The sequence below is a fragment of the Monodelphis domestica genome, chromosome 6, assembly GCF_027887165.1.
Source record: "Monodelphis domestica isolate mMonDom1 chromosome 6, mMonDom1.pri, whole genome shotgun sequence".
Classification (NCBI taxonomy): domain Eukaryota; kingdom Metazoa; phylum Chordata; class Mammalia; order Didelphimorphia; family Didelphidae; genus Monodelphis; species Monodelphis domestica.
Window position 1 is genome coordinate 35,544,752 of NC_077232.1, and position 12,711 is coordinate 35,557,462.

Sequence of the window (12,711 nt, forward strand, 5' to 3'; positions counted from 1 at the left end):
TGGAAGAAAGGTTGATTTGCTCCCTTTGAATTTTGTGACTGATGGCTCAGATGAGTTATTTCCTTTCTCATTGCTTTACGCCAATATGATGTGTCTATTACTGTTATTTCCCTGCTATCTACATCAGCATAAAGTGGCTGCAAACTTGGATTCATTGTCTGTAATTCTATATTCCAGAGCTCGGCCTACTTTTCATTTTAATGTGTCAATCAAAGAGAAATCTAAAACATTATTACTTGGTAATTCCAAAAAAGATCAGTTTTTTTTTTCTTCTCCATTGACTTGAGTGAATCTTGCTTGGGTCAAGCCGAGTTAAATGACATCATTTGTTAATAACAAACAAAACTTATTTCCTATCTGTACCCTTCAGCTGGGGAGTATTTTTGTCATTTATTCATTTCTTGGAAAGCTTTTCCACTGCGACATGAATCCAAGCTATTTTTTAAGTTATTGCTTACATGAACTAAACATGATATCGGTTAATTTGGAGATGACTCAATCAATCAAAAATTATTTATTAAATGTCTCTTACATGGAAAGACACTATGATGGACTCTGGAGATAAAAGCACAAAGAATGAAACAATCTCAACTTGTAAAGAACATATTCCAATACGAAGAATATATTGTAAATATAAAAATAATAAGCAGCCTAAATATGAAGTGAATAAAGACAACTAAATATGAAAGAATTTGGGAGGAAGAATACAAGTAGTTGGGAGAGAGTCATGAAGAAGATGATGCTTGAGTTGCTTGAGTCACCTCTTAAAGGAAGAGAGGGTCTTTATGAAATGTAAGTAAGAAAGGAGTAAATTCCAAAAATGTTGGGTGTCCCAGTACAAAGACAAGGAGGAAGAGATGGAGTTATATTGTGTGGGAGTAAAAGAGAAGACCATTTTGGCTGAACCACAGATATTATGAGTAACTGGGGAAAAGAAAACGAGATGAATTCCTGCTTTTGGATTGTTCTTCCTAGGCACGTGGCCATGAGGAATCATTTTCAACAAAGTGAGCCTCTGAACAAAGGGTCACAGAGCAGCGAGATGATGAGCTGCCTGGAGGTCACTGCTATAATTTTCCCGAAGAGAAATGTAAATTGGACTTTTGTAACTACTCATCTAAATCATCACTAATTTTCTTGAAAGGAGCATATATTGCGGCCAGACTCCTGGCACCTCAATTTCAAAAAATAAGCTGAGCAAATCCCAAATTTCATAACAGAGAAGATGAAACAGCAGCAACAAAATCCTTGACTGCATTCTGTGTAGTAATTGGGTCAGATTCCAGGTAATAGTCCAAATATTCATTTTGTTTCACAGGGATATATAAAGGTTGTGATGAAAATGTCTGAGGAACAGTGTTACATAGTAGAAATTCCTGTCAAATTAACCTCTTCTTCATTTTCTCCCATTCTCTTTTCCTCCCATTCCAGGCAACTTTTACTTAAGGATTCAGTTTTCTGTAGTGACTTGAATAGATGAATTTTTGTTGATCTTTCCACATAGATTTTGGTTCATACATTCAGTTTAGTTGAAAATATGTTCTCTGGTGGCCTACTCTCAGTACCATAATTACAACTTCTGCAACCATTGAACAGCAGCATTGACGGTTACTTAAAAATCAACTGTTTACTCAAATTCAGTGGAGAAGTGGGGAAGATTTCAGAACATGGAAACTCTATGATAGAAAGATGAGCAGAAAACACAATTTTTAGTATGGATATTACTTCTGGGAGATAATGGGAGGTTGGGGGAAACCAGCTTGTGGGATGACTAACTTCTAAATATTGGAAGTTTATCATGTGATATCTTTCCTTTTTAATTAATTCATTTTAAAAATAGCTCTCACAAATAGCTGAAGAAAGAAGGAAAGCAAAAGCCTAAAGAAAAAGGGAAGGATACTCAATTGAATGCAGAATTTCAGAGAAGAGCATGGAGAAACAAGGTTTTCTTAAATGAGCAATGCAAACAAAAAGAAGAAAACAATAGAATGGGGAAGTCAAGAGATCACTAAGAAAATTAGAGATATCAACAGAATATTTCATTCAAAAATAAGCACAATCAAAAGCAAAAATATTAGGAACTTAACAGAAGTAGCAGAGATTAAGAACAGGTGAACTATACAAGAAAGATCTTAACATTTGAATAACTATGAAGGTCTGGTTCTGATCAAGAGCCAGAAATCCTGGAGAATGAAGTCAAGTAGGTTTTAGGAAGCACTGCTAATAAGGCAAATCAAGGCAAAAAAACATCAAAACAATCTGGTACTAAGAAATATAGTTGAGGAACAATGGAATAGAGTAGGCACTCAACATGCAATGGTAAATAACCATAGTAAGCTAGTATTTGATCATCATAAAAATCCAAGCTTTTGCAAGAACTCATTATCTGGCAAAAAAAAAAAAACTACTGTAAAAAGTTGAAAACAGTCTGATAGAAATTAGGCATGGACAATAGATAGATACAGTGATGGATTGTCATGTTCAAGAAATTGCAAATAGACCAACACTGCCAGACCTTAGAGCAAGGAGAGGAGAATGATGTGAAACAATAAGATAAGATAAGAAGGGTCAGTGATAAGTTTTCAGTGGCAAACAAGGAATTTTATATTGGGTCTTGGAGGTAATAAGGACCTTCTGTGGAGCTCAGTAGAGAAGGAGATGGATGTGGTCAGACTATGCTTTAGAAAAGTCTCTTTGTCAATTAAGAGGCTTGATAGGGAGAGATTTCTGACTGTGCATGGAAAAAAGAATATATGTACAAGAGATGTTGAGAAGGTTAAAATTATAATATTTTGCAACGCTTTGGATGTGAGTTATTCGTGCAAGTTAGGAGGAAGTCAAGAATAACAATGGGATAGTAAGCCTAGGCATTTAGAGGATGGAAGAGTACTCCACTTTTAGAGAGTGTGGAAGAGGGAGAGTTAAGGATATTTGGACTGATGTGGATATGTCAAATCTGAGATGTCTACAAGACAATTGATGATACATGACTGTAGCTCAGGAAAGAGATAAGGAATTAATATGGAAGTGATAATACAAGACATGGGAGCTGGTGAAAGCATCAAGGGAGATAGTATAGAGTGATAGGATGAGAGGACTCAAGACAAAATCTTGGGGATGCATACAATTTAGTTGGTGTGTTATGCATGATCAAAAACCAGTAAAGGAGACTTCAAAGCATTGGTCAGATAGATGAGGGAATATGGAGAGAACAATGTCAAGGAAACCTAAAGGGATATCTAAGAGGAGAACGCAAGTGTCAAATGCTTCAAAGAAACCATGAAAGATTAATATTGATGGAAACCCTTTAACTTTGGCAATTAGGTCATTGATAACTTTATAAGAAGCAGTTTCAGTTGAACAACAAGCAGAAGCATGTTTGCTGAAAGTTAAGAAAACAGTGAGAAGAAAAGAAGTGGAAACATCAATCATAAGTGCCTTTTTAAAGGTTGGATGTGAAGGTGTATATAGGTGACCAATTAAAACCATTATGTTATCTCTAAATTTTTCTGCCAAGAAATTCAGTGGTATAGCCAGTTATTTTTATTATCCTTTAACACATAGTACTTGACTTCCTTATATATAAAATACAATCAGTCCATGCCCACTCATTGAACTCCCTCAGACCAAAAAGGTACAAAATATTTGACTGTGACATTTATTTGGTGACTCCTTTTCTTTGAGTGATAGCTACCTTCCTGCCAAGTCAAGGAGGATATATGGGACCAATAATAACCAAAATCCTACTCCCTAAACCAAGGCATTAAGATAAGCCCTACACATGAGAAGTCCAAGACCCTCCCTATCTACTTGTAACTCAGAGCATCTTGCACAATCTAGCCCAATGAGTTCAGTTCAGCCACCACACTTTGATTTCTCATTATATTTCCATGTCTCTGCAGAGACCTATTTTAAGCCTAAATGACCTGAATTTTGGCTACCTTAGGAACAGATCTCCCATTTATAACCAGTGTTTATGGTACTAACTGCTCCCTATAATATGTTATCTAACATCATGTTTTTGTAGAAACCAATTAACAATATACAACAGGCAATACTTGTAGATCTCTTTATTAAAACAAGTAAACTTAATAAAACATTAAACAAACATCAAATCAGATATTGCTTTTAGAGCAATGGTTAAGGTAAAGAGACTCAAAGGTACAATTAGATATATTTCTTTAATTTTTAATTTAATAGCTTGTTCTAACCCTAAGTATAAGGTGTCTCCTATGCATATGCTATTTTTGTAAAAATTCCTCAAGAGATAAAAGAACAGAGCTAATTTGGTTTAACAGCTCTCTGATTATTAATATTAGAGAAATGAGTGTTGGAAGGAACCATAGTGACTGTCTACTCCAGCACATGGAAGAAAAGGATCCTCACTATAATAGAGCCTTAGTGTTTGATCAGCCTTTGCTTGAAAATTTCTAAGGAAGTGGAGTACTGCCTCTTGGATTACTTCGTGTGGCAATCCATTCCACATTTGAACATCTCTAACCATTGGACAATTTTACCTGATATCCAGTCAAAATTTGACCCTTTACAATTCCAAATAGATTAATTTAATCACTCCTGAACACAACAACTCTTTGAGTACTTGAAGACATCTATATATACTCTCAAAGTCTTTCTTTTAGACTAAATTTGCCAAGTTCTTCAATTGATTCTCATATGCCAGGGGCTAAAGATCCTTCACGATCATGGTAGCCATTCTAAGGGTATTATTCAACATTTTTTGAACTGTGGCATACAATTGGTGTCAATGATCTCTTTCAAAAATGAAAAATAAACAACAACAATACAGTTGGATATTACACCTCAAAGAAGATTTGAAGAGGGGGTAGCTGGGTAGCTCAGTGGATGGAGAACCACACCTAGAGACGGGAGGTCCTAGGTTCAAATCTGGCCTCAGACACTTCCCAGTTGTGTGACCCTGGGCAAGTCACTTAACACCCATTTCCTAACCCTTACCACTCATCTGCCTTGGAACCAATACCACAGTAGAGATTCCAAGACAGAAGGTAAGGGTTTAAAAAAAAAAAAAAAAAGATTTGAAGAGTGCAGAGCTATTATCATACTATCATACCATTATCAACTCAATTCTAGAATGTACTTCATTTTTAATGTAATCCAAGATTGTATTGAATTTTTCAATAGCTATTGCACTGAACACTACAGTACTGAAACATAATGAACTTACGGTATATTAAATACCCAGATATTCTTATCAGAACAATGTAACCATGCCTCCCCCAATCTTGTATTTGTGGCATCACTTTTTTTTACCTAATTGCAAACCTTTAAATCTTTCTCCATTAATTAATCTTATTATATTCAGCCCAGTACTCTAGTTTATGAAGATCCACTTAGAGTCTGAATCTCTTACCTTTACAATAGCTAAAATTTCCAGCTTTGCATAGCCAATTTAAGAAGCCTAAAAATAAAAAAATATATATATTCCCTAGCTTAGGGTTAAGTTCAGATTCCCAAAGCAGACCACAGTATACCTCTTGCCACATTGCCATTCAAACATTGACAACTCTTCTTCGAGCCCTACCATGCAACTAGAACTAAATCCATTTGATTGCGTTATTGTCTAATGCATACTTCTCTATTTTCTCCACAAAAATAGTATTAAATGTGTTTTTTTTAAGATTTCTAATAAAATATAAATATAGTTTACATAAGATCCCCCACATCTAGAAACTCAGTCAAAAAAGGAAAACAAGTTAGTCTGGTATAACCTGTTCTTCATGAAACCATGTTATATCTGATAATTGAGTTTCTAAATGTTAATACTATCTTTAATTATCTATTCCAGAATTTTAGCAGAATTAAAATCAAACTTGCTGGCCTATAGACTACAGACTCATTTCCTTTATTCAAAAAAAGATAAATAACATTTGCCATTCTCCCATCTTTTACTCCTCTTTTCCATGATCTTTCAAATATCATTGATACTGTCTCAATAAGGACAATAATCAGCTGCTTCAGTATCTGAGGATAGAGTGTATTTTTTTTTCCAAGTGAGCATCTACGACAGTTAGGTATTCTCTTACTATTTCATTACTTGGATATATAGCTAGCCTGTGTTAGTAATTTTTGTTCTATACTCTCCATTATAAAGGTCATTCTCCTTTGCAGGGAAAGAAAAAAAAACAGAAAAAAATTTGACCAGCTCTACATCCTCTCTTTTGTCAGTTATGATCATACCAACCCAAAACAAATGCTCCATCCCTTCTTTGATCCTTCTCTTTCTTCCAATAAACCTTTAAAAGAAATTCTTTTCATTTTCCTTGGCTTTTCTTGTTTATCCAGCTCAGCATTCCAGATTCTTTTTTTTTATAGTACTGTGCTTTGTTCTCATAGACACTTTCTGTTATCTAAACTTTATTCCATTTTCCTGCACATTTCATTTAAAAAAAAGTTATTTGGTGAGTTCCTTTGTATATCCACATTGATCTTTTCAGACAAAACCTTTGCCCCTACCCTCCTCTTTGGAATTATTTTCCTTTGTATCTTAATAATTTCCTTTTTAAGCAACTTTTACACCTGCGAGGCTAACTTCTCTCAAAGTGTTTTAGGTTATATATCTCTGCCTATTTGAATCTTTTTTAAATCTGTTTTTCCAAAATGTAAGGTACATGTCAGACTATGTCCATATTCATTTCCACTCCCTGTATGCAGTTCTTTGCTAATGAGAATAAGATTCAGAATAGTATTTCCCTTTGACATCCCTCCATCTTGCTTCCCACAAAGTAGGTACTTAATAAATATTTATTGATTGATTTTGGAAGATTAAATTATCCCAAAGACAATTCAATAATTTATTTGCTCTTCTGTTTTTGGACGGTGAATGAGTTCTAGCAGATTTGTAGATAATTAAAATCTATCACTACTACATTTTGCTAGACTAATTTTGATACTGCCCATGAATTTCCTCTTTGTTTCTAGATCATCTGTATTATTATCCAGTAACATAAATCCCTTCTGTTTCTTCCTCTTTTAACATGCATCCAAATATTGTTCCCCTTTTAGTCTTGGATTTGCTCACATAAATATATTTTTGTTGCAATACTATGCTCTTTCCTTCACCTCCCCACAGAAGCACAATGTTATTCGTATTTAATTTTGAAATAAGACTTACTCATCCAGAAACAAAGTCCCACCAAACCACGCTAGTAAGAATGAGTTCAGATTTTCTGCTTTAGAGCCATACTACTAGTTTTTATGGCTTGTTGTCAAAGCTTTAGACATTTGTGCATACAGACAATTGAAGTAATTGTTTCTAGTAATAGCTCTTTTCTAGAATTTTGTCTTCTAGGTAAAAGAAAAAGTACCCATATGTACAAAAATACTTATAGCAGCTCTTTTTGTGGTGGAACAAATTGTGGTATATGAATCTGATGGAATATTATTGTGCTATAAGAAATGATGAGCAGGATGGTTTCTAAAAAACCTGAAAGTCTTATATAAATTGACTCTAAGTGAAGTGATTAGAACCAGTACAATATTGCACAAAGTAATAGCAACATTGTAATAATGATCAACTGTGAAAGTCTGAAACTCCGATCAAATAAGATAATTCCAAAGGACTCTTGAAAAATACTGTGCATGACCTCCACATAGAGAACTAATAAACTCTGAGTGAAATTTTAAATACAATTTTTTCACTTTACTTTTTTGGCAATAGGGAAATATGTTTTACATGATTTCACGTGTATAATTCATATATTGTTTGCCTTCTCAATGGATCAGAAGAGGTGAGATTTAGAATTAAAATTTAAAAAATGGTGAAAAATATTTTTATTTGAAAATAAATTATAATTTTCTTATGTGAACTTGTGAGTTAGTTGCTCTTCTTTGTGGATTTTCCTATAATCTCTGACATAGGGGATATACATAAGAAGTATATTCAATTCCTTTTTTTAAGTTTAAAACTTTTTTATTGCATGTGCAAGACATTTGATAGAAATATTTTACCATTCTTTTATCATCTAGAAAACCATTTATATCAACCTTAGACTACACATTCTTAGTTAGCTATTCACGTCCCCAATTACTTTTTTCTCTTCTGTATCCTTTACCTTCTTTGGAAAAAAGTAAGGAAAATACAAACTCATCCTATTAAGTCTTTAGTATCTTGGCCAAAACATTATAACCCTTGGCAGTATTGTTTATATTTCTCCTGGAAGAATCATTTGTGTACATGTGAATCATCAGAAGTGGGTAGTCTTTGTCCGTCTTGATGTCTTGGGAGATTCTCTGTTATGTCTTTCAAACATGAACCATAAAGACAACAGCTCTCTAGATTGTTGTAATCAGGTTGACAAATACCTACCTCTGCACACTGAGCAGAGAATCACTGACTGCTACCATTCTTTTTTTTTCTTTTTTACTGATCTTTGCTGAATGAGCTCTCACTTGATTATGTCTATAGATTGACAATATCAATCTTGGAAGGAGAGGAAACTGCTTCCTCCTCAGAACATCTAGCTCTCTTCTTATAAGGAGCAGTTTTATATCTGTCTCTAAGTTCTAATTGTAAAGATGCCCCTTTCCTTCCCTTTCTTTTCCAACACTTTCCCTACTCCACCATTCTGAAATGAGTCATATTCTTTATTCAACCTCAGATCTCTTTTTTTCCCACTGAAGTGTTTCATGTCTTTAGGAAACTTTTGTTTTCTCTAAATATCTGAGAGATTACAAGGCATTTTCCAAATCCTTTCACCTTCTCTTCCAGAAGGGAGATCAGTTTACATTTGAGATGCATATAATAGTCACTCATCACAAATATACCTGGCATTATTACAAAATTCTTATATTTGATGCATGTCACTGAAGAATTTCCTCCAATTTCCACAGCAATTGAGCTTTTAAACCATTTTTTCCCTGAAACTAAGTATGGGTCAGGACAGGAATTTAAACTAAGTATGGGTCAGGACAGATCCATGGCCAAGAAAGTCCTACCACATTACCCCAAAGTAAAACAGAGGGTAGAGGCTTGGCCTATTACAAAGTCCCAATTCAGTGACTGAAGGTAAAGAAATTGATAAAGAAAAGAAGACCTAGATTTATATAAAATATATTGCAAATATAGAGATCCCTCAGGAGGACCAAGTAATTCCATAACAAATTTTCTTTTTTTTTCTCACTCTCGTTTTTTTTTTAATTGGCGAAGAGGTTAGCAAAAGTAATACATACTCTCCCTAAAAAGTCCTATTAAATATTTTAAGATATAAGAAAGCAGAAGGAAGTTCAAAGATGAGAAAAACAAACCAGACAAATTTAAAATAATTTATTTTATACTAAAAACAATTTTAACACTATGAAGTGAATATACCCAATTGTATATATGATCATCTTATTTCTTCCTTATTTAAACAGAATTTGTTGTTAAGTCTTAAAATAAAGTAAAATGAAGTAAAAACATTTTTAAAAGAATTCTCATTATCTAGATTAAGCCACACAACTAGATAGATAATCTATTGAGTTCCTCTATCTATATTCCTCTATCCATTTATACATCCATGTAACTATATAAATATGTATGTATGTATGTATCCATTATTTGGCTATTTATATATGTATATAGCTGTGTTTTTATTTTTGGTTTATTTATATATTATATGTTCTTTTAACTGGATCTGTATATATGTTCATATATCTGTATGTGTGTTATATATATTGTATATATTCATATGTATAGGTATATATGTATGATAATTCAATATGGCAGATAATGCAAAGAGACAATGAGAAGTTGGGCCTGGAATGAAAGAGGAAGAGAGTGGTCTGGGTCATTTTTGGAAAACTACCTTTCTAATTATCCCAAGCTCCTCCCTAAATTAAAGATCCTATATTATTCTATTCTATTCTATTCTATTCTATTCTATTCTATTCTATTCTATTCTATTCTATTCTATTCTATTCTATTCTATCATATCATATCATATCATATCATATCATATCATATCATCTATCATATCATATTATATTATCTAACATTACTACTGGAGAAAGTGCTCATATTGATTATTAAGCTATTGTTCCAATGTTATAAGCTACCAAATACGATAGAATCATAAGAATTAAGGCTAAGGATCACCTATGATGCAATTTTAGAAACTAGGTGTGAGATGCATGGATTTACAAGAGTGAAAAGGAGTAAAGGATATCATCCATAAAATATCCAAAAAATAAAAAATAAAATAGCAGGAGCAGGAGAAGCCTAACAGCTGCCTCTGTGCTTGTTTGGCAAATACATGGTGACATAAGTAAGGCTCTACCACACTGGACAAACAATCTGTGACCACTAAATTATGGGAAGGATGGATAGATGGGCAGGCAAGAAAGGGATGCAATATATATTGTTGGAGAAAGTATTCACATTAATTATTAGCTCATGGAACTATTGGTGTGTTTGAGCATTAAAATTAAACCCCTGGGCTTTGGCTTGTCTTGGTAGAAGCAAGATGTCCACCTATCTTGATACTGATGGTCTTTGGAAAGACTGGCTAATGGGACTTCAGTCTAGGAAATAATTTCGGTGACTATGGTTTTTCACAATCTACTTCTGAGGTAACCTCTTCATGCTTATCTCCATTTAATTGCCTCAACGATTAAACCTCTTTCTAGGGAAGAGAAAAAAGGAAATGTATAACTATCATTTTGATTTGAGGACTATAATCAAAGAAAATATTTTGTCACTTTCTCCAAGAGTAGAAAAACTCCTTCCATTTTCTCCCAAGGTCAGGTTGACTTGATCTGCATAGAATGCCATGGTCCCTTTATTAATAGACTTCTGTAGATTTGCCCTAGAAAGCAGCATTAGACATCTACTAAAAAGAAGTGAGCTTAAAGGGACTATATGTCTTAAGACTGAAGAAAAAAAAAAACATCTGGGACATAAATGAAAACTAACAAAGCATTTTGAGGTATAAGAAGTACTGGATTTGGAATTAATTGAATCCGGTTAAATTTCTTTATCTGTTCTCCATAAAATATTAGGCAAATTACTTTATCTCTCTGGGCCTCAGTTTCTTCACCTTAAAATGAATGTGCTGGAATATATGATCATGAATGTCCCTTTCATTCCTAAATATTGAATCCTCTTGTTGCCATAATATTTGAAATTGAGAAGAAGGATAAATAGTAAAACAAAACAAAATTTTATCTATGTTGGAAGAAAGGATCATTTATTGCAAAGACCATAGGATTTGGAGTCAGAGGGCTTGGATTCAAATTCCAGTTCTGCTACTTTCTTTATGAATGATTTATACAAGAAGTCAACGAAGTATTTTGAGCCTTAGTTCACCAAGCCCCAAAATGAGGGGACTCAGTTGGATGACTCCTAAAATTCATTTCAGCTCCAACTCTGTGATTTGGTAATACTTAATTTTGGTGTCCTCAATTGCTTTTCGTGACATCCCTGAAAGTTCACTAATTCTTGACCTTTATGACATCCCTTTATACTTTAGGACTTCATGGAACTCCAGAGTAGAGACAGAGAAGGACGTCAGTAATCTGGCTCTCATAAGGACATTTTTTATGAGGAAGATAATACCCTAGATGGATTTTGTACAATTTATTGCATCCTCCTGATGGAAGAGCTTAATGTAAGAGTAGTAAAAGATGCCCAAATGTGAGGCCATCAGTCACTCTGAGGAAAGAAGACTGAATGGATAAATAAACCGTCAATGATTTGTTTTATGCCTGCAGTCGTCTGACCACAACCCATTCTAATATTTCAGCACAAAGATATTTATGGAGAAGCATTAGTATCCCATCACACACCTCCACAGCAACGCTAAGATGCCCTTAATATATTTTCAAGCTATTTTTATTTGGTTGTAAAATGTCTATCAGTAAACGTTTTTAGCCAAATTCACTTCATCCCCAAGCTGAGCAGGGGCACTGAAGACCTTGGAACTTGTTAATTGATTGCAGAATAAAGAGGTTCCCGTTTTTAAATGAATGTAATCAATAAAGCCCATTAAAATAACCCACTCTGACAAGGGACCAGTCATAGAAGAATACAAATTGTTTTTACTTGTTCTAGAAGACAAAACAATTTAATAGTTAACTCATTCAAAGTTCACCTTTTCCAATATTTCAAGAGGAGAAGTACACCATATATAGGGAGATGGATCAAAGGGGAGAACTATATACATTACATAAAAGGTATACAAGGAAATGGATAATTTTCAATGAATTAATTTGTCAGGAAAATATATAAATACTTTTGGTAAATTTTTTCTTTCATTTTGCTATGATGAAGAAATAGTTTTGTTTTAATTTTTGAATTAATGTGATTCAGTGGAAAGAATAGTAGATTTGCTATTGAGAGGATTTGGGTTCAATTTCTGGCTCTCTCTGAAATCACTATATTTGTGATAGGGAGAAAGTTATGTCATACTTTGAGAACACATTTCTGTCTCCTTTAAAAATGAGGAGGTTACACTTCTTCCAGACTTAGATTTATGATGTTAGGACCCTGATTTTCTTGATCTCTCTGCATCTCAGTGTCTACATTTCTAAAGTATGGAGTTTGGACTAGATTTCTACCAAGGTCTCATTCAGATCTAGATCTATGATCCTTTTATGTCTCATTATGGCATGAAGATGGTTCCAAGCTGTCCAAGTACAATCTCTGGCAAGTTGATGGAGTCAGAAAATATTTTATGTACGAGTCCAGTGACTAATTAT